The sequence below is a fragment of the Myxocyprinus asiaticus genome, chromosome 2, assembly GCF_019703515.2.
Source record: "Myxocyprinus asiaticus isolate MX2 ecotype Aquarium Trade chromosome 2, UBuf_Myxa_2, whole genome shotgun sequence".
Taxonomy (NCBI): Eukaryota; Metazoa; Chordata; class Actinopteri; order Cypriniformes; family Catostomidae; genus Myxocyprinus; species Myxocyprinus asiaticus.
Window position 1 is genome coordinate 64120548 of NC_059345.1, and position 22790 is coordinate 64143337.

The 22790-nt window shown below is 38.6% G+C and overlaps 1 protein-coding gene across 1 annotated transcript in view; it reads left to right on the forward strand.

The window, feature by feature from the left end:
* Window positions 1-7163: 7163 nt before the first annotated feature.
* The window catches only part of LOC127456476 (adhesion G protein-coupled receptor L3-like), a 369401-nt gene continuing 353774 nt past the window's right edge, over window positions 7164-22790 (forward strand). The window contains exon 1 of the mRNA XM_051724997.1: window positions 7164-7634. The gene's annotated coding sequence lies outside the window, so the exon portion shown is untranslated. The remainder of the gene's footprint in view (window positions 7635-22790) is intronic.

The following is a 22790-nucleotide window of genomic DNA, read 5'->3' on the forward strand; positions in this document are numbered from 1 at the left end:
TATATACTTTATTTTCTATTCAATATTTATTTTTTATTCCATTTTTAATTATTTTTTATTATTATCTATGTCTTGTTGCTGTTTTTGTATTGTTGTGCACTGGAAGCTCCTGTCACCAATTCCTTGTATGTGTAACCATACTTGGCAATAAAGCTCATTCTGATTCTGTGTCGACAAGGGTGTAGATTTGGCTGAATATTGGGCAGTGTGAAGCAATAAGATGTTTCCATTGATCATGATATAAATATTGGAGTGGGGGTACTAGTTTGTTTTGATTATTGGGGGTGTTACTCCCCCCCCCCCCCGAAAATTACTCCCTGTGTGTGGAACCTATGCCGTAGGCACTATGTAGTGGCCAACACAGTGGTTCTGCTTTTATAGTTATGCATTGGTGTGTCTGCGTTCTGTGAATACACAGTCAAAATGCGTGTATTGAGAGAAAAAGTCATAATTTCTAAAATAAATATACATTTCATAAATAAACAAAAGCAATATAATTTCTGGATTCAAAAATATTTATTAAATTATGGTAGTATTAAAAACAAGTTCATCAAAGTATGTGAACATGTTGAGAGCAAATCATGAGAGTACACAACTCTTCTCCACTCACTCCCAGCATGCACCAGATGGCTCATAATTCGTCATGACAGTTAAAAAAGGTGGGACACATCGCTGATAGCTTTTGGAAACTGAATTTTGAGGTGTAAAACCTTTTCTGGTGCTATTATTTTGGACATCACGTCAAATTGTAGCCTGCTACCTGACAGATGGCAGCTCAACCATTCAAACCTGAACCTGGCCACCTCAATCACGATTAAACCAAAAATACCACTCTCACTGAGCCCAGTGTAGGTCAGTGTAGAGAGAAGATCTGCAGTTTCAATGAAAAAAATGCAACTATATCTGTGCTTGCCTGTGGAAAAGTCACCACCGTGATGCTACAGACAGTGTTGTGGGTGGTTTCCAGGAGAGGGAGAAAGAAAGAAATAAAGTGATCTAATTTCTTTGTCATGTTGTTACTCTGAAAAACATTTTGTTAAAGGGCATTTAAGTGGATTTATACTGTGTTCTTTCAGTTCATGAGTTGGAAATAGAATTGAATTGGCCACACACCACAAGAAGTTAAAATGGAATCTGAATTGGAATGACAGGAAGTGGAATTTACTGAATGGTAATATAAAGAAATTCAACACAATTTCATTAGTCTAACACAAGACAAAAGATCACATCATTATTTTTGTCTAATTGCCTGATTTTCAGATGGTCCCTTACCACACCCTCCACAGTTTTAGCACATTTTAGCACAATGTGTGGACTTTTCAGATGGTCCCTTACCTACCGAAGGCAAAATTTCCAAATAATATGAAAGTTAAATTACTGATCATGAAAAAGTTTGCTGTGACGCCATCGACCATCTTAAATACAAGACAATCCTGTTTTTTACAGGATGAGTGGCAATCCTACTTGGTACATGAAACTTGACAATTGTAACAATCAACAAGTTAATTATATTAAAGGGGTCATATCATGAGAAATACGATTTTCCTTGATATTTTTCATCAATTGTCATACAATTGTTCACTGTATTATAAAAACATACAGAATTTAGAGAACTAAAAACTTCCTCCCCACTGCAAAAAAATACTTACAAAATGTAGTGAAACCAAGCCGCCTAAACCCCTCATTTTCTACTTCCGAGGTTTTCTGATGTCACAAGAGGGCTCATTAATTCATGACCATCTCCACAGCAAGACATCAACGACTACTTTTACATCATCGCGCCCATGGCCCTCCCACTGACACTCTTTCGGCTGAAGAGAATTTGAGAACACCAAAGAGGATTCGTGCCAGAGATTATTTAGCTGAGACGGGCCACGTCTATTTAAAGAGAATGGGAGAAATTGGAACATCCAACCAAGTTGCTCTAAGTGCCCAATGGTCAACGGATGTAGAAAGGAAGTCCCATTTTACAGGTAAAAGAGCCAGTCACCTTTTAGATACAGACATCACCTGTCATCTTGAGAATGTGCATGCGCATTAGCTATACAAGTCGGGAAAATTTAGTTTTTTAGCATAATCTGAGGTAAAGAAGAACAATTTATGATACCAGTACTGTCAAATTTTTTTGCTGATTTGAAACATGTTCTTTGATTGTAATTTTGACCAACCATTTTGGAGATTTTGGTCTCTCCCCATTCAAGTTGATTGGAGCTGCACTGTCATGACTGGAAATAGCTTCCCGGGAGCATTTCAAAGGTGGCCGCCAGTGGACTGACTTGCTAGAAAGACTTTGCTACAGGATTATTTGAAATTTGTTTTGTATATAAACATGCACTAGATAGACGTCATTAACCGCTGTCATGTGTCTCACATGTCATACACTGTGTCAGATTATAATTTTTAAAAGGAGTCTGCTGAGTGGCGTCTTGCTGTTTTGAGTATAAAGGTGTCCTGGACATGTAAACATGCACTAAATGGACGTCTTTGACCATTTGATATGTTTCCGGTGATGTTTGCCACATTTTAAGAGTGGCAAGTTCAATGTCCATATGTGTGTCTTGCTCTGCTCCATTCCCGCTGTCTGTGAAAACTAAATATGCAATGTATGCAATGCATCTGGGGCGCCACACAAAAACCGTTTCTGCAAAACCGTTTCATCTAATGATGACTGTTTGATATTAATTGTTTATGGTGCAGCTGGTGAAGTAAAGAGTCTGATACATTCAGATGCAATGTGTTTCGATTACTTTGTTGTTATTGTTATTTCGTTTTGGATGTGGCATGTGTAAACCCTGAAATTTAGTTTTTGTTGTTGTGGAGCCGGATCATTCTCTTCTGATTGAGTTTTAAATACTGTATATATGGCTGTATTCGTGGGGTTGTACAATGTTGGTCAATCATAAAGGCCCGTGTATACTCCATTTTTCTGTGTTTTGGATAGGATCACGCCCGGTTGTCACACCGCGTTTGTCTTTTTCCAAGTATACTCTTTTGACTGCTTGCGAATACGAACGTGTTCAACACATGTGCACAACGACTGCTTTGTGATACTCTTTTAGGACAGTCAACAGCTGGCGCATACACTGACTACGCGCACAAGGCCCGTGTCGAGAAAATCATGGCCGTGCGCGGACAGTCCGCGCAGACTGTGCAAATGTCGAAATTTGTGTCACTCATACTGTGCTGTGAAGTGATCAGCAACACAGACAACCGAAGTATACTTTGGCCATAACAGTGTGTTTTCTTTGAGGTCTTAAAGGGGAACAGAGCCAAAAACTGAGCATTTCAGTTAGAGGGCCAGAGATAGGGTTTAAAATGCTCATATGTTACTAAATTCTGACTGTTTTTGGTTCAATATACTCAAGGTTGGGGAGTAACGGAATACAAGTAATGGGATTACATATTACAAATTCAAAATATTAGTAACTGTATTCCAATACAAATTGTTGGTAATCAGAATACAGTTACATTCAAAAAGTACTTTGATTACTGAAGAGATTACAGTTGGCACCCTTGGTAAATATGAGCAAAGAAGGCTGTGTTTTTATATTTATATTAATCTTTATTGTTTATCCTTTTGATCTTTCATTCAAAATATTAACAAAAATAGATATCAAACAATTGCAAACAGAACACAAGTTTTATCAAAAAACAATTATTTTTGTCAAATATATGTGTGGCACAATTCCGGGCCTTAACCACCATAAACACTGAGGGGGACATGTCCCCCCTAATATTCATAATAGTAGTCTACTGATATGGGGTTTGTCCTTGGTTGATTATTAAATTATTACATTTGGTCCCCCCAATCCTGAATATGTTGTTACATCCTTGGCACAATTATTGGAACCCTTTTATTTGTTACTTTGTGTAACCTCCCTTTGCCAATATAACAGCTCTGAGTCTTCTCCTACAGTATAATGCCTAATGAGGTTGGAGAACACATGACAAGGGATCTGAGAACATTCCTCCATACAGAATCTCTCCAGATCCATCAAAAAAGGTCCACATGGTGGACTCTCCTCTTCAGTTCACCCCACAGATTTTCTATGGGGTTCAGATCAGGGGACTGGGATGGCCATGGCAGAACCTTGGTTCTGTTGTCAGTTAACCATTTTTGTGTTGATTTTGTTGTGTGTTTTGGATCATTGTCCTGCTGGAAGATCCAACCAGGGCCCATTTTAAGCTTTCTGGCAGAGGCAGTCAGGTTTTAATTTTTTATCGGTTGGTATTTGATAGAGTCCGTGATGCCAAGTATCCAAACAAGATGTCGAGGACCTCTGGGATAAAAACAGCCCCACAATGTTAAAGATCCTCCACCATATTTAACCGTGGCCATGAGGTACTTTTCCATATGGCTACATCTCTGTGTGCACCAAACTCATCTCTGGTGTTTGCTGCCAAAAAGCTCTATTTTTGTATCGTCTGACCATAGAACCCAGTCCCATTTGAAGTTCCAGTAGTGTTTGGCAAACTGAAGACGCTTGAACTTGTTGTTGGATGAGAGCAGAGGCGTTTTTCTTGAAACTCTTCCAAACAACTTGTGGTGATGTAGATGACGTCTGATTGTAGTTTTGGAGCCTTTCTGACCCCAAGACCCAACTAATTTTTGCAATTCTCCTGCTGTGATTCTTGGAGAATTTTTGGCCACTCGAACCATTCTCCTCACCATGCTTGGAGACAATACAGCCCCCCCACCCCCCCTTCAATTATTTCACTTCAATTAAAGGTTAGATTTTTGTGAATATTTTGAATAAAAGATCAAAAGGATAAACAATAAAGACATATTTTTCACAGCCTTCTTTGCTCATATTTACCAAGGGTGCCAATATTTTTGGCCACAATTGTACTTTGCATTTGACTGTCATTTGTTCCATTTCATATTTTGTCTATTCAGTTGGGAAAAAATGTATCCATATAAATTATGTGATTCGTGGAGTGTTTGAACAGCGGTGAAACACTTTCTTAAGATGTTACATTCATACGAGCAGACAGAGTAAGTTTAAAGTAAATTTGGAGCAGCAGAAATAGAAATAAACCTTGTGTAAATTGTCATGTGAACATTTAGCTGTATGCTAAGCTAAAATGCTATTTCTAGCCATTTTACATGCACCTGTTACCAGGCACGATTTTTTTTTATATATCAAGAAAATCCATGTTAAATTATTTTATTTTTTTTCTCTAGTAAGACCTCTAGTAAGATAATGTAATGTTTCGGAAAATACCCAACATGTTGTATGTATGATAACGTGTTTCATGTTATACTGAAAAATAAAATGTTGCAGAGACCTAGTGCGTGTGGAGACTTCACGCTATTCTCCGCTGCAGCCACGCACAACTCACCACACACCCCACTGAGAGCGAACCACATTATAGCGACCACGAGGAGGTTACCCCATGTGACTCTACCCTCCCTAGCAACCGGGCCAATGGTTGCTTAGGAGACCTGGCTGGAGTCACTCAGCACACCCTGGATTTGCACTCGTGACTCCAGGGGTGGTAGTCAGCGTCTTTACTCGCTGAGCTACCCAGGCCCCCAATAAAATGTATTATAAAATACTAAACTTTGCCACAGTTGATTTGCATTTCATTCTACTAACTCAAAGTGCAATCCAACAATAGTTTGCTACCCTAAAATTCAGGAATTGATTTGGCATTCTTAATTCAAATCTTATTGGTGCACAACCCTGATGTTTACATGTAGCTACTGTGACAAGCTGCCTATTTCCCCACAGCGTCTAAACAGAGCATTTATTGTAACGCTGCCAGCCAATCTTAGATCTCAGCCGGGTTTTTATGAATGAGGGCTGTAACTGTGTGTGTTTAGGATTAGGGCATGTTTGCTGGAGTAAAAGCTTATTTGAAAGTCAGCAGGAGAGTTTAGTTGAGCAGATAAACTGATATGCTCTTTAAAATACTGTAGACTAACAACCTGTTCTGTCGTGTGAAATGTTTGTTCATTTTCACTGATAGGGGGAGCTCTAGACTTTTCATTTCATAAGCCATTCACCTTGCGCCTCAACGCAGGGTTGCCAGATTTACTAGCAAATGCAATTTTTTCCATTGTTAGTATGTTCTCACAAGCTCTGTTGTTGCCCTCTTCTTAAGAGAGAAACGTGATGTTTGTGCATGTGTGTCTTTTCTTAGGGTTAGAAAATAAAATGGTTGTGGTGGTAGTCATATTTTCCTTCACTGCAAATTACTTTAAGTTCAGATTTGGTCAACAGTCCCATGAATGGATATTAAAAAGAAGGTTTAATGTGTCAGTTTAGCTCAGAATTATTTATTAGTAATTAGTCTCTTCTGTCTTTAGCAAATCTGTCTATGTGTGACTAAATTTGGGGAATAAAGCTGTTTCAGCACTCAAAAGTCTATTTCAACATTATGAAAAAAATAAATAAATAAATAATAAAAAATAAAAAAAAATCCCCCATAGTCTAAAGTCAGTCTCTAATTCTCTAAATGAATGATTGCTATTTTATATTGACAATATAAATACATGTATCTTTGTAAAAAAAAAAAAAAAAAAAAAAAAAAAATTCCTAAAGAAATCCTATATATATATATATATATATATATATATTTATATATATATATATATATATATATGGTTTATCACTGATATAAAAAGTCACATGCTATATATATATATATATATATACACACTTAAACATATTACAAAAATGTCCATTTTCATATGTAACATATATTTTCCCAAATACTAGTGGAATTTGAATATTTACATTTAGTATATGCTCAAATACATGAACTATAATTTTGTATATATGTTCAGATACGGCAATATAACAAAAATGATCTACGGCTCAACGAAGATCCAACTAGACAGACTTCACTGAAATTATGACACATATAAAGGCATTCCAGTTTCTGCAATAGGATTCTTATTTGACAATTCCTGTTTGATCCCATTAGGATTGTTCCAAATTATGACAGAAATCCCAAACGCATTTATTTAGGAATTTTTGTTAATGAACTGTCATACAGCGATGTATCTAAATTTACTCTGATTAATAGCTTCGATATTATAGCCTATTGGTAACTGGAATACACCACTGAAAAACGAATCGCTTTTTTGCCTCCTTTCGCGGGAATATCTGGCAACCTTCCTTCATCCCGCATTTCAATCGGTGTGTGCGCTGAGATCAGACTATCACCGCGCTCAGATCGGCGCATTATTCCGGATCTGCACCTGGACTACACCAGCGCACTGCCTATTGGAGCACACATACATTTGGAGAACTTTGGATATACATAGGCTGTATTTCCTGCTGTCTGACATTTAATTTGCTTTGGAGTACGGGCGGGATGAGGTGTGCCGAGGTGGCACTCAGACAGATGATGGGGATCCAAACAAGGAGCCTTTATATTCCTTCTGAGAAGCTCCTGTAAAATAACCAGTTATCAGGACACTGGTGACCCTGAGAGAGTCAGATTGGAGTTAACATTGGAGTTGACAAGATCTCTGCGTTAGAAATATAGAGTAGCTCCATTTTTCCACAAGGACGATTTTCATCGCTTAAAACAGACCGATTGTGTCCGGAGACGCGTGTGCGGACTGCGCGCACCGGTGCGCAAAAAGACCGTCAATAACCAAGCGCTTCACAGAAACGCGGGTAAGTTTAGCCTTATTTCATTGAGCCCCTATAGTGACACTACAAACATCTGCTTTAAAAGAAAGAGATGTTTTTGGATGCCACTACGATTCTGCTCTCCTGTTATTTTTTTTTTGCGTTTTGTTGGGATGTTTTCTTTCGTGCACCTGCTGGTTATTAACGGGTGTAATTAGCGAGACATACCCATGTGCGTGTTTTTCCTTTCCTTTTCCAGTCGACCTTTCTTTCTAATATCATAACCATTATCACAAGTCTTAAGTGGCTCATGGACATGGTTAGTACTCAATAGTTCTAAGGTGGTGGAGAGGTTGGCGCTGTTTTATCCACTTTTACCGCAATGCTTCTTTATATGTTTCTGTGGCTCAGTTGCGCTCATCTTGGATTTAACCCTTCTGCTGAATTGCTGCTTTTATACATTAATTTAGTGATAAAGAATCCAGTTAACTACCTTTTGAACTTATTGGACTTTTGTGGATGAAACCCTAACGAGTTTATCTGTGGACGGCTGAAGCGCGCAGCTGCGCAAAGGGAAACCGGGGAGATTGACGCAGTGTGCGGGGGAAAATGCCATTTTAAACGGGTCTTTTATTCACATCACATGGGACCTTGTTCCTCAGTGCCATTTGGGTGTTTCAGAAGATATTCTGTTGTTGGAAGGAGACTGTATAAATGTCCATACTTCAGGCATAATGGAGCTGGCCTTCAGCTGGAGCCTCAAAAGGGACATTAGGAGCCCTTCTATTAGTCTCACCTGAACGCTTGCTTTCCTCCTAAAGCTACTACTTGACATTCTAGAGAAAGAGCAAGTGAATGTGTTCTGCACTGATGCCTGGAGCATTCATGTAGTACCTTTTGCTCTCAGCGGAACATTCCAGCTCTCCAGAGAACCAGAGTGAACAAACCTTCAAACTGTGGCCATTTTGGAAACTGGCCAGGAGACGGTAAAAACAGTGTTGGTTATCAGCTACAGGTTCATATTGCTTTCCCAAAAACCGAGTTTGTAAGGAATGATGTGCTGTGTTAGTTGACACGCTTTTGGTTTGAACTTTTTAAGGAAGCTCAGACTCTCTCAAATCATTTTTGTCTGCAGTCTTTTGGCAGATTACTGAATTTTAACTCATCAATATCATTCCATTCATAACCTAAAGTTGAGCACTTGTTTAGCTAAACTTGTGAGGCCCAACATGTCCTCGTTCCTCAAAAATGCCTTCACTAGTATAATGTAAATATAGCAGAAAAGATTAAGTACTTTCTACTGTACATTGAATAAGCTAGTTTAAGTGTGAACTTGGAAATATTAAGTACAGTAAATATTACATTTATACTCAATTCAAACATGGCAAAAAAATTATGCTCTAGCTTTTAAAGGAGCACTCAGTGATTTTTTTAAATGTCATCTTGGACTTGCTCAGACACCTAGTGGCCTGGATGCAGCATCATTCAAACACAATAGTTTTCAGTTACCGATACCACTGCAGAAATAAACTATTCACAGTCTGCCATGATTAATTTAATCCATGCGTGAAAGTGTTCTATAACAGGATGGTTACTTAGATTTAAGGCCAAGGTATACTTCGGGTGTCCACGTTGCGGATTGCTCCGCGCACAGTATGCAGGGGCGGACTGGCCATAGGGAGAACCGGGACTTTTCCCGGTGGGCTGGCCGCGAAACAGTGGCGAACGGTGCCGAATGGGCGGCGATAGGCTGAAACGGGCCACGACTTGCTGAAGAGGGCTGCAAAACGGCACCACAATATGCTGACTGGGGCTGCAGAACCCCCCCCAACAACTTTTGGGCCGGTTTCTATGTAAAATCCAGGGCTGATTTCTTTTCCCAGTCCGCCCATGACTGTATGTGTGACCCAAATTGTGTCCTCAGCACAGCCGCACGGCTTGACCACCCGCTTTCTAGGTTTTCTTGACCCGCACACATGGTCCTCGGCTGTGCGTATTATTGACTGTACTAAAAGAGTATCACAAAGAAGTTGTAGTGGGCATGCGTCAAACGCGTTTGTATTCGCTTGCGGTCAGAAGAGTATACTGGCAAAGGCAACGCGGTCGACCAGGCGCGAGCTGATCCGGAATGCGCAAAAAACGAAGTATACCTGGGCCTTAAGCCAGTAGTATTTGGCTGGTCATGTGATCCTAACATGGCAGCCCCCATGTGGGGGACCCTCTCCATGTAAAATAAAAGCTTTTATAAGGTAACAGATATGACTGGAGATTTAATCTCATACAAGTGCTAATGATTTTATACACATTTCAAAATTACTGTTCTTTAGGAGTAAAACTGTTTTAATGAGGAAAAAAATGCTCAATGCACCTTTAAGTAAATACTATTTATAATTGTATGTTATCTTTACAATGCGTCATCATATATCAATCCTAAAGTAGAAAACTGTCATATTTATTTGCTAATTTGAGTAAATTTCACAGGTAAATGAAATGAGTAAATTTAACTTCAATTTTCAAAGTTGGTGTTCCCAGCATGCACCAGGCTTAATTAATAATGAGCTTGCATGGTTTCACCGTTTGCAAGATTATTTACTCCGTTTTTGTTGATTTTGTTGTTACGTTTGGAAGTTGAAAGTTAATTTTCTTCTCAAAATTATTTAATAAAAATGACCTGTTGGTTATTACTGTCATAATTTTTCGTGCATGAAATGTTGAGGTCTGCATATACAGCTGTGTTTTATGATTTTATCGTAGTAAATTAAGTAATTCTTCCTAGTAATTTTTTCAGTGTATGATATCTTACCATTTTGCTATCGCAAATGAATTATTAAAGTTGTCATGAGACTATATTGCAAATATCATTAGTTAAATATGAAAACTTCATTTTTGAAAGGTCCTCGGTAATCGCCTAAAAGGTCTCTGCATGTGTTTTACTATATATCGGGGACCCAATGTATCCCCAGAAGTTAGCTTGATCTGACAAAACCTCCCTTTGGAGACATTTTTGGACATTCTCAGTTGTAAAAAAAAAAAAAAAAACAATTCATAAAGCAAATGTAGCTTTTTTTTTTTTATTTTTTTATTTTTTATTATTATTATTATTTATTTTATTTTTTTTGGTGTGGGGGTAATTAGACTATAGCAGTTATAATTAGTTTTAAATAAAACCGTTTTTGTATATGTCCCCATTTAGATAGCTTGATAAATATGTGTGTGTCCATCCACCCGCGCTAACAGAGCTATCAGTCAGTCTTTCATCCGGAAAGTTTATGTCATCCATGAAGAGCAAGGCCACTCTGGGAGACATTTGATGCTTGTCAACCTGTGCTTTGCTTACAACATAACCTGTCTTTGTGAATTCTTCATGTTGTCGTTCCTCAATGCCTGTGAGTTACAGTGGAGCAATGATGTTATGTGTGTGTGGGTTTGCTTAGCTACACTTCAGGGATGAAATTGTCCTCAGAAGTTAGCTAAATCTGACAAAACCTCCCTTTGTGGATGTCCTTAAATGTAAAAATGGTTTAGTTGTCTTGTAGGAGGAGCGTTGGGCTTAATCTGTGTCATTGTGTAGCTTTATGTAAAAAAAACAATAGAGGAATGAGAATGGTTGACCTAATCACTGTGGTATGTCGATGTCTGGTTGTGAATCTACTGTTTACAGCCTTCAGAATGACCACAAAAGCACATTAGTCGACTTAATAGAAACCAGCAATCTCACAAACCCAACGTAAACAACAGTGCCTTTATCTGAGAGTGTCTGTGTGGTAATAAAGTTAGCTCATCAGTGTTAGCCTAGCAGTACTTTCCCATTCTAAAAACACAGTTTTCTCATTAAGTCTGGGTAAGTCGGCTTGAGTCACCTGATATAGGCCGAGGACTTTGGGAAATGCGCTGTTGAGTAGCTTCCTGTGTGTGTGTGCGCATGCTTATTCAATTGGTCTAAATAAGATTAGTTCAGTTACCCTGTATCTCTCACACCGCTTATGAACCCCCACCTCAAACCTTGCACTTCATTTTTTCTGCATTCCCGGCAGCTCCTCTGAGGGGTGATTGATTGCCAGATGATCCTTTGACCCCGACCGGTCAAATTAAATCAGCGCAACACATTAATCAATAACTATTGGGTCAAGGGGTTGACCTGCAATGTAGGTTGCTTATGTATGTGTGTTAGTGCACGCCCTGATCAGGATGTGTCATGCTGTGACCAAAGTCCGACAGATAGATTGTTGGGCTGAACAACTTACGGATGAGACATGGTGCAACATTCACTTGTGTGTGATTGTGCGTTTGTGTCAATTTTGGCTGGTTAGCATGGTCCAGTTTGGCACTGCTGGAAGATGTTAAACATAACTACACCATTCTGTGGGCAAAAAGGGTATTTCTCGTTGACAGCTATTCAAAGGTATTGTGTATTCTGTAGTGATGCACCAAAATAAGAATTCTTGGCTGAAACAGAAATTCTGGACACACTGGGCCAAAAACCCATGAAAATGAAAATGATTATTTCCAATTAGTTTTTTCTTCAGGTGGCTTTACTACTATAACATCTAGGCTCCAATAACTTTTTAAATTTATTGTATTTTGTTTCTTCTTCAAATATTGCTATATAACTATAGATGTAAAAACGGACTTTTGGCTAATATAAGCACTTCTTTTTATACCAAGTGTAAAGAAAGAGTTTAAGAACAGTTTTGTGTGTAACCTTATCGCAAAGTAATTCATTACTGTAATCTAATTACTTTTAGAGTAAAAAAAGTAGTATATTACATTACAGATTTGTGATAGAAATCAAGGACACTGCTTTTTGTGGACACTGTTTTTTCTCCATGTCAATGTTTCTGTTATCATTTTCTCTTTTGGAGAAAAAAAACAAATGGCATTTTGGTGGCTGGAATTTTGGTGCATCCCTAGTATTCTGGTGATTATTGTTTTTTTCTGCAAGCTAATAGGGCTGTCAACTGAGCTGGGAAGCTAAATTTGAATTTTTACCTTAAATATTGCCAACATTCGAATTAAATTAGAATTTTAAAGTCAGCAGATTTTTAAATTGACAGTTTCCTTAAGGCCAAAATATACTTGCATTGTGGATCTCTCCGCACACAGTATGTGTGACGCAAATTACGTCATCAGCACAGCCGTCTAGTTTTTTTTTTTTTTTTTTTACTCGCGCACACACGGTCCTCGTCTGTGCGTCGTCTGCGCATGTGCTGACCATAGACTTTACTAAAAGAGTGTCACAAAGCAGTTGTAGTGCGCATGCGATGAATGCGTTCCTATTCATTCGCGGTCAGAAAAGTTATTTACAATGGCAACGCAGTCGACTGGGCGTGAGGCGATCCGGAATGCGCAAAATCGAAGTATACCTGGGCCTTAGTCCATAGAGGGTGCAATGAATTATTGCAGAGAACATTACTGGCTGTTAAAAAAAAAAAAAGAGCATTCCATTTTAAAGTAATGTGCATAGAATAAAAATAAATGAAGAAAAAGTTTTAGTTCTTTCATATTCTCAAATCTTAAAAGTAAAATTAGCGTTTTGAAGAAGTCATTTTCCTGCCTCTCCAGATTTAGTCAGATGACATGTATCGGTCAGATGATTGGCTCAAAAACAAATTTGTAATGACATACCACCGTACTACTCTTAATACTTCTGCTGTATGAGATCGCAGAAAAAGTAAGTGTATCATATCTAAGCTCAGCCAGTCCTCGTGTGCAAAGATGGCAGTAAGCAGGGTGCGTACTTCTAAGTAGAGGTCTGCACGGGCCTTAAAATGAAACCCGACCCATACCCGAGACTGTGTGGCCCGACCCTAAAATGTGCCAGTCCTGTGTGAGATGCTGAAGAAACAGCGAGACATAGCGCAACAGTCAAAGACATTCGTCCAGCATGTGTTTACATAGGAAAAAAGGGGAAAACAGAACAGACGTGCGCAAATACATGTTTGGTGTGAACGGCCCCTAACTAGTCCGTTTGCGCGGGTCTGTGAGTGAGAGCGCTTGCGCAAAACAAGTTCGGTAGGCCTGTTTATTTTCTCATTCATTACAAACCCGAACCTGACCCGAAGTCCTACTTGAAAAACTGACCCGAACGCGGCCTGAAACCCGTGGGGTTCTTGGGTCCTGTCGGGCCCAGGTCGGGTTGCAGACCTCTACTTCTGAGGGGTGCATGCGCCTGCCAAACAACTGCCATTGAGATGAATAGGAATGTTAATGTTAGGTATTATAGACCTCTTTGGTTTGTGCCTGTGCAGGTGTCGGTTGAGATTTTGAAAGCCTTTTATTATAGTGATCCAATAGCTCTGTTAGATTGTCACTTCACATGGAATGAGAGTTGAGAGTTTCCTTTGTAAGAGCGATCTGCTATTTACTCTCCTGAAGTGCAGGTGAGATATTGCTTTTCTTATTTTATCTTCCTGTCAGCTGAACTGTTGCCCTGAAAATGCTCGCTGCATCTTGCTTTTTGCCCTGTATATGTTGTGATTTTTCTAATGGATTTCTCTGAGCAGCTGAAATTAATTTGTGCTTCTCCGCTGGGCCCTAAGGGACTGTGCCCTCCCATTGGCCACCATGTTTTTTTGTGCCCTAATGAGGGTGATTTATAACAGGGCGGCTTAATTCACAGCCTGGGTGATACAGAGCCCTGCGATTCGTTAAAATGGTGTTGACTGTTTCCATATGGAGCGATCTCATTGGCCACTAATTTGCTGCTGCACCTAGACGCTTCTATTTCAGGCTGCAGTTTTTTGCATTATTTTTCATTTTATTTTTTAAAGAATAATAAAAAATAAGCATTAAACTTTTTTCGCTACATGTGCAAAATCATTTGTTTTTAACCAATTATTTTTATTTTAAATTTTTTTTAAACCGTTACCGATTTAAGCCTCTAGCGAAGATTATATTAGCTGGGTTTCCACCCACATATTTTTTTATTTATTTTATTTTATTTTATTTGTGTTTTTTCAAATTTTGCAATATCACAAAGCCCCAATTATGCTTCGGTTTTGAAGCAAATGCTTAGCGTCTGCTTGCAGTCGAACACAAGCCTTTCAGAGTATACTTAATGTGACTGTGTGCGCATACACAGGCAATTGATGCATGCGCCCTACCACTGAAATGAGAAACTGGACGATTTCTCTTCAGGAGTTTAGACACAAAGATGCCTTTTATAGTCCTTCAGATTCGAGTTATACAAATGCAGGTATCTCCTGACCTCCTAACACACACACTTTTGATGTGCACATTCACTGTTGTTGTTTCCACATTTGTCCCATCTTTTTAGTAGCGATTACTTCTAGCGCTTCTTAGTGACAGCAACGGCTCAATTGTGAGTGTTGCCACCTTGTGGACCCATTAATTAGTGCAAATATTTTCAGGTGCGTGCGCATTCAAGAATCATGGTTGGAAAAATCAGGCTGTTCGCGTTCAGTGTTAGAGCACTCTGCTGATGACGAGATTTGTCATCAGCTGGAGTTGGCGTCCACGTCTGACCGAAGTATACTTTGGGCTTAAAAAATGGAAAAGCCAAGATGCAAATAAAATCTCCAAAATGCACATGAAAAACTTACACTCATTTGAGGTGAAAATTAGTTTTTTTTCAATAAGAAAACATGCACATAAACTACAGTGGAAACATAGTTCCCGAATATATTCCTATGGAATTTTTATAGGAATATATATGCGCATGAAAAAATAAGGCATCTGCCGCTGAACGCTAGCAAACATGAAGTTCGTCAGATTGTTTTGTCTGCACATTCTAAAGTAATTCATTATATAAAATAAAAGGCCAAAGTGGCTTCCATTTTCATTTCTATTTTGCACCAATTTCCCCAGATGTGATTTTGTTCTCTTAAAAACTTGGGATGGATATACTGCCTTATTCGCAAATTGTTTTGCGATACTCTGAAATTAAATTCTTTAACTTTGATCGAAACATGACTATTGTCAAGGGTGTATTGTGAGGTCACTTCTATCTTGGCAGCAACCTGCCAAGTTTGGTGACTGCTCCACCTACCGGTCACAAAATAAAAAACAATAAATCTGCTAATAACTTTCCATGAGATACATTTGTGCATCAAAGGCCCTGCTCCTTCCAATTGGCCACCATGTGTGACCTGTGCCCTAATGTGGGAAATTTGTAACCAGGCAGTTAAATTCACGGCCCTGCGGTGACCGACTCTGACAGAATTAGTTAAAACCATGCTGACTGTTGCCATATGGAGTAATCTTTTTTGGCCCGCTAAAACTAACCACCACAGCTTTTTGGTACATGCTCATTTGCATCTCTGAGAGTGTCTGCATTGCTTGATTTGGTTATGTAGATTGAACGGGCTTCACTGTTGCGTTATGGGATGAGACTGGCTCTTCAGTTATGGTGTAAATAGCCATGACTTCAAAGCTGGCTAATGCATAGTAAGTGTTGTCTGCAGGCAATGGCAGGAAGTACGTTATGTTCTCTCTTTAAGACAACTTGCGCTCTTGATATACAGTTGAAGTCAGAAGTTTACATACACATAGGTTGAAATCATTAAAACGAATTTTTTAACCACTCCACAGATTTAATATTAGCAAACTATAGTTTTGGTAAGTCATTTAGGACATCTACTTTGTGCATGAGTAATTTTTCCAACAATTGTTTACAGACCGATTGTTTCACTTTTAATTGACTATCACAATTCCAGTAAGTCAGAGGTTTACATACACTAAGTTTACAGGGCATTTAAGCAGCTTGGAAAATTCAAAATTATGTCAAGCCTTTAAACAATTAGCCAAATACCTTCTGATAGGAGGTGTACTGTATTGGAGGTGTACCTGTGGATGTATATTAAGGCCTACCTTCAAACTCAGTGCCTCTTTGGTTGACATCAAGGGAAAATCAAAAGAAATCAGCCAAGACCTCAGAATTTTTTTTTTTTGGACCTCCACAAGTCTGGTTTATCCTTGGGAGCAATTTCCAAACGCCTGAAGGTACGATGGTTCATCTGTACAAACAATGGTGCGCAAGTATACACCATGGGACCACGCAGCCATCATATCGCTCAGGAAGAAGACGCATTCTTTCTCCAAGAGATGAACGTAGTTTGGTGCGAACAGTGCAAATCAATCCCAGAACAACAGCAAAGGACTTTGTGAAGATGCTGGAGGAAACGGGTAGACAAGTACCTATATCCACAGTAAAACGAGTCCTATAGTGACATAACCTGAAAGGCTGCTCAGCAAGGAAAAAGCCACTGCTCCAAAACCACCATAAAAAAGCCAGACTACAGTTTGCAAGTGCACATGGGGACAAAGATCTTACTTTCTGGAGAAATGTCCTCTGGTCTAATGAAACAAAAATTTAACTGTTTGGCCATAATGACCATCGTTATGTTTGGAGGGAAAAGGGTGAGGCTTGAAAGCCGAAGAACACCATCCCAACCATGAAGCATGGGGGTGGCAGTATCATGTTGTAGGGGTGCTTTGCTGCAAGAGGGACTGGTGCACTTCACAAAATAGATAGCATCATGAGGAAAGAAAATTATGTGGATATATTGAAGCAACATCTCAATAAATCAGCCAGGAAGTTAAAGCTGGTCACAAATGGGTCTTCCAAATGGACAGTGACCCCAAGCATACCTCAAGTTGTGGCAAAATGGCTTAAGGACAACAAAGTCAAGGAATTGGAGTGGCCATCACAAAGCGCTGACATCAATCCAATAGAAAATTTGTGGGCAGAACTGAAAAAAGCGTGTGTGAGCAAGGAGGCCTACAAACCTGACTCTGTTACACCAGTTCTGTCTGGAGGAATGGGCCAAAATTCCAGTAACTTATTGAGAGAAGCTTGTGGAAGGCTACCCAAAACGTTTGACCCAAGTTAAAAAAATTTAAAGGCAATGCTACCAAATACTAACAAAGTGCATGTAAACTTCTGACCCACTGGGAATGTGATGAAAGAAATAAAAGCTCTACTACAATTCTGACATTTCACATTCTTAAAATAGTGACCTAAGACAGAGAATGTTTTCTATGATTAAATGTCAGGAATTGTGAAAAACTGAGTTTAAATGTATTTGGCTAAGGTGTATGTAAACTTTTGACTTCAACTGTAGCTACCAAAGCAATAGCTGGAGCATATAGCACTCATTTCTCCCGACAGGAACTGTTGAATGAGAAAGTCTTTTATCTAGTTATTTAAGTATTTTATAGTTATTTTAGTTTTAAATAGTGGCTTTGCATTGCAGTGATGTGAACTGCAGAATGGCTCATTTCACAGGACCCTTTTTTGTATGTGCTTCATAGGCCTGGAATCAGTTATGAGGATGTTTAGAGCAGGTTTGGGAGGTGGATAAGATGTTGCTAGCATTCAGCTCAAGGCCACTGAGCTAGCTTAAACTCCCTTCTCCACAAACTGATAAAGCAACATATCTTTGAGATTTATAAACACGGGCGGCCTTTGTTTCTGCAGACAGTGGCTTTCTGAGAGAAGAAACTTTGCTGACTTTGGGTAAAAAGTCTTGGTTATGTTATATTTCTGGTATTGTTTTGGACAAGGCTAACTTGCAGAAGAGTTGAAATGTCAATTTAATGCTTCTGTAAGAGAATATTATTTAATATATATATATATATATATATATATATATATATATATATATATATATATATATATATATATATATATATATAAATAAAAATAGCCATTTTATATTAAATAACCAAATCCCAGATTTCGCATACCTGCTCTTTACTAAGAGCGATCGAGTATAAAATCAAAAGGGATGCCAGATTAACAGAAGGGATGACTGGGAAAAAAACACTACTTTGTTCCAGGCTCATAGACTTAGAATCAGTAGTGCGCACCAGTGCCCGCCCACTTTTTCAGCCATCCTGGTTCTGGAAGTGTTTTAACCATTAATTTCTTTCATAGGAATTTCATTTAGTCCTTAACCCTTGTGCGTCAATAAAAAAGTTACTCCGAGGTCCTTATAGGACAAAAATGTACGCATCAAAAAACTGCCATAATAATATTATATATTAATATTATTTTCCACAACCAACATCAGTCCTGATCACAACTACCAAATATTAATACATTTTCAGCAGTTTAACCCTTTAAATGCCAGTTTGTTCATATAATGCCACTGTTTTTTATGAAATAAAACACAAATTAATTATTTTCCATATACAAAATGCTAAAGGGAATTTTTTCAACATTGATTTTGATGCATTATTATTGTTTGTGCAGTGTCACATAAAAAAAAAAAACTCACACTCAGGACCTTGGAGGACAAAAATGTCCACGTCAAAAAAACTGCCGTAAAAAATATTATATATTAATAATATTTTCTATTTCACTGACTAAGATATTTTAACCAACATCAGTCCTGATCATAACTACCAAATATTCGTTAATTTTCAGGATTTTAACCCTTTGACCCTGCAGAGCTTGTATGGTGTACTTTGTTGGCTGCAATTCTCTGATTGGTCGATTGTTTCTCTTTAGGATCATTGGTAGTGTAGTTCTTCACCAGGAATTCCTCTTCTAAACACAGTTTCTGGAAATAATGCGGACAAATTGATTCAACAGGAGCATTTACCATCGATTAACAACCTTGAAGCTCAAGGTATGTCTGTCTTTAAAGGCTTAAGTTATCGTTAAAAATGTATTTGCCTTTGGAAAAAGTGAATGGAATTTGTTCTTCCTCCTATTATGCTTTTCACGCTTGAAGTTGTTAACCCTGGGTTAACGTAATCCTGGGTTGTCTCGTTCTATCGCGCCATTCACACTTTACTCTGAGTCAGTAATTAATGATGTGAATCAGGTTTCAAGATTTCAAACTGTACATTTGCACATTTATGAGGTTAATCACATTAACTGGACAAGTAGAGCATGCACTAGTCTTGAGTGGCAAACTAAAGCTAGAAGTTACTGAAGTCATTGACTGTATAAAAGGGTGTTAAATGATTGCCAATAATGGCAGGTGCTCACCAGCAACATTAGGTGTGAGTTTGGTTTGCTTTGTGTGTGTGTGTGTGCTTGACTGATGTTATTTAATATGTGGAATTGCGTTGAGTGTGTGTGTGTGTCCAGTATTTGGTCGCTGTCAGCTGCTTGGTGCTTAGCATAGCCATTTGTTAGCTGGGACAGCAGCTAAATGTCTCTATGTACATTCTATTTAATTAACTAAATCAATCTCTTACCCATGCCTGAAATACAGTTACTGCAGTGGGTGACACCAAAACACCTGCCGTGTGTGTTATCCTCCCTTCCTGGTCTCCATTGGTCTGTATTGTCCACTAAAATTGGACTTTTCTTCTAAATTGTGTTGCTGCAAATTAGGACAAGTTATTACAGTGTGTGCGCGCGCGCCTGTATTATTTATCTTGGTTTTGGCAGTGTAATGCGTCATTGAGTGTAACAGCAACACAGTTCAGCTGGTGCAGGTCATTCATAATCTGAAAATACTCATTTGACTACACCTGTGTGTGAATGTGTGCGTGTGTAGAAGCATCATGCCCATTCAAACTAAAAGGAAATTATGATTTAAGTCCTCAACCCTTGTGCGTCAATAAAAAAAAGTTGCTCAGATGTCCTTAGTGGATAAAAATGTCAGCGTCAAAAAACTGCCATAATAATATTATATATTAATATTATTTTCAACTTTCAGTTAATTATTTTAACCAACATCAGTCCTGATCATAACTACCAAATATTCATTCATTTTCAGGATTTTAACCCTTTAAATGCTAGCTTGTTTACATAATGGCACTGTTGTTTTTTACACACAAATTTCTCAATACATGCATAAAAAACACACTCTGACATCCATACCAACACACCCACACAATTTTAGCTGCATCATTTATTCAATTGGCCTGCAGTGCTCTATGATACAGCAAACAGAAAATAGGAAAAAAGCATGTATTTGCTCCATAGGCTAAACATAAGAAAAATGCCACCATCTGGTGGAACATATTAAAAAATAAAATTTTGAAGCCAGGGCTCTGGAATGAAAGCATAATATCATAGAATTCATGATTTTATGCTTTAATGGCACTGGGATCAAATATTGCAGTTTTAATGGGTTTCAATGGAGACATTTTTGTCCTGAAGGACCTGAGTGTAACTATTTTGTGTACACAGTGTATATTATAGGAACTGAGGTTGAAATATCAAAGTTACCCCAAAAATACACACCTCTGGCTAAATATATGCCGTTGGCATTAACACAGCCAAAATGATCGAAAAAACAAAAATTAAAAAGACAAAAATGTCCCTAAGGTCACACAAGGGTTAAACAGACATCTCAGAGACGTACGTGTGCTATCTGGGTCAATTTAAAGTAAAAAAAAAATAAAAATTAAAAAAAAAATTGATTGGTTGGATTTGATTTTGTTTGTAAATAAAGCTATTTTTTTCTTTCAGGGGTCGGGTTTTGGGTTAGTTTGTTATCATTATAATTAGCTTTATACAACAATAGAAATATATAGTATGTACTCTTTTAGATAGCTTGACAGAAACCACCTGGCTGTTTGAACACAACTACTTATCTTTTTCTCCCTCCATTGCTTCATGTCTCTTTCTGTCTCTGCGTGCGTGTGTGTCTCTCTCTCTCTCCTTGTTTCTCTTTCCGCAGTGTCGATTTGAGCCCTGTGGGCTTCATGCATAGGATCTGTCTGTTAGGTGACATTGCTCAGTCCATAGGGGCCAGTGTGTGTGAGGCTAAATCTGTATGCAGTGCTGCTTCAGTAGCTCTGTTGTCCTGACTCATCCACAGCCAAAGAGGTTGCGATTGGGAAATAAAAATGGAGAGAGAGTGGCAGATGTTGCCAAAAATGCATATTTTCAATCACATGTTATGGGGTGGGCGATATACTGGGAGACATGTGTCAACTGTTATGAATATTCGAGTATCAAGGTTATGCATAATGCTGCTGCATGGTCAGATGGAATCTCATTGTGAATCCGGCGACAGTCGGTTGAAAGTTTTTCAGCTAAAATAGGTTTGTACGTAACAAAATTTGAACCACTGCCCTCAGTTGCCAAACCTGGAAGTGTTGCTGAATGTATGGGCACATATGACCTCTGGTTTCCGAGTGTAATGCCCACAGAGGGGCGCCAAAATCGAGTCGTAAAACGAGTTGTTTTCAGTTGAATATGATTTAATGCAGTCAACAGGAATACATATTTTGTTAACTCTACCCCAACCGTACACCTAACTGACAGTGGAGTAAAAATGTAATCTTAGAGGGAAAATGGAAGCTCTGAATTGAACTCGTCATTGATTATGGGAATGCGATTACTTGTTTCAGCGGAACGAGTATCCAAACAAGAACATCTTTGTTTTGTTACTTTTTAGTCTACAGTCAGCTCCCTAGTTCAGTATTCAGGGCTCTGACCAGGAAGTTGGACATTTTTAGGTCTGTCCCATTTGCAAAATTGCTCCAGTTTAGACAGTTTTGAGTTTTTAAAGGGGTCATGTCATGAAGAATAACATTTTCCTTTATTTTGACATGAGGTCTTTCTACTATAAAAACGTACTGTAAATTTCAGAACTTAATCCCCAATGCAATAAAAGCATTCATTGAAACCAAGCTGCAAAAACGCCTCATTCTCTACCTCTGCAAATTCCGTATGTCACTAGGGGGCCCATTAATTCATGACCGTCTCTACAGTTCAAAAACATCAATGCCTACTTAAATCATTGTACCCTTGACCCCGCCCACTGGTGCTCAATTCGTAAACAGAGATAAGGACAAACAAGGCCTACTGTGGCCTCACTATTCCTGAACACCAAAGTGGACCCATCTGGACTATTTTCAATTATTTGTGTATATAAACATTCACAGACAGACGTCTTTGACCACTTGATCAAGTTACAGTGTCAAGTTACAACTCTGAAGAGAAGCAATTCATCTGCTCTGCCTCTTGCTGTTTGAGCACAAATGCGTAATGGATGCGTTCTTTCGCCCATCTGTGCTATTTTTTTTTTAATTGTTGGTGTATGAAAACATGCACTGGATGGACGTCTTGGACCATTTAGATGCATTTATGGTGATGTGCATTTCAGTGCAGAATTATACTGGAGACTGGATGTGTGCGTAGTCCAAAGCACGGTGTACACTATGTATGTGCATCATGTGGATGTGTCTTCAGAGTATTTCATGGTGAGTTGAATGTTTTTTCGGCGATCAGCGTGGATTGCTTGTGAACAGTCATAAAACGATTGA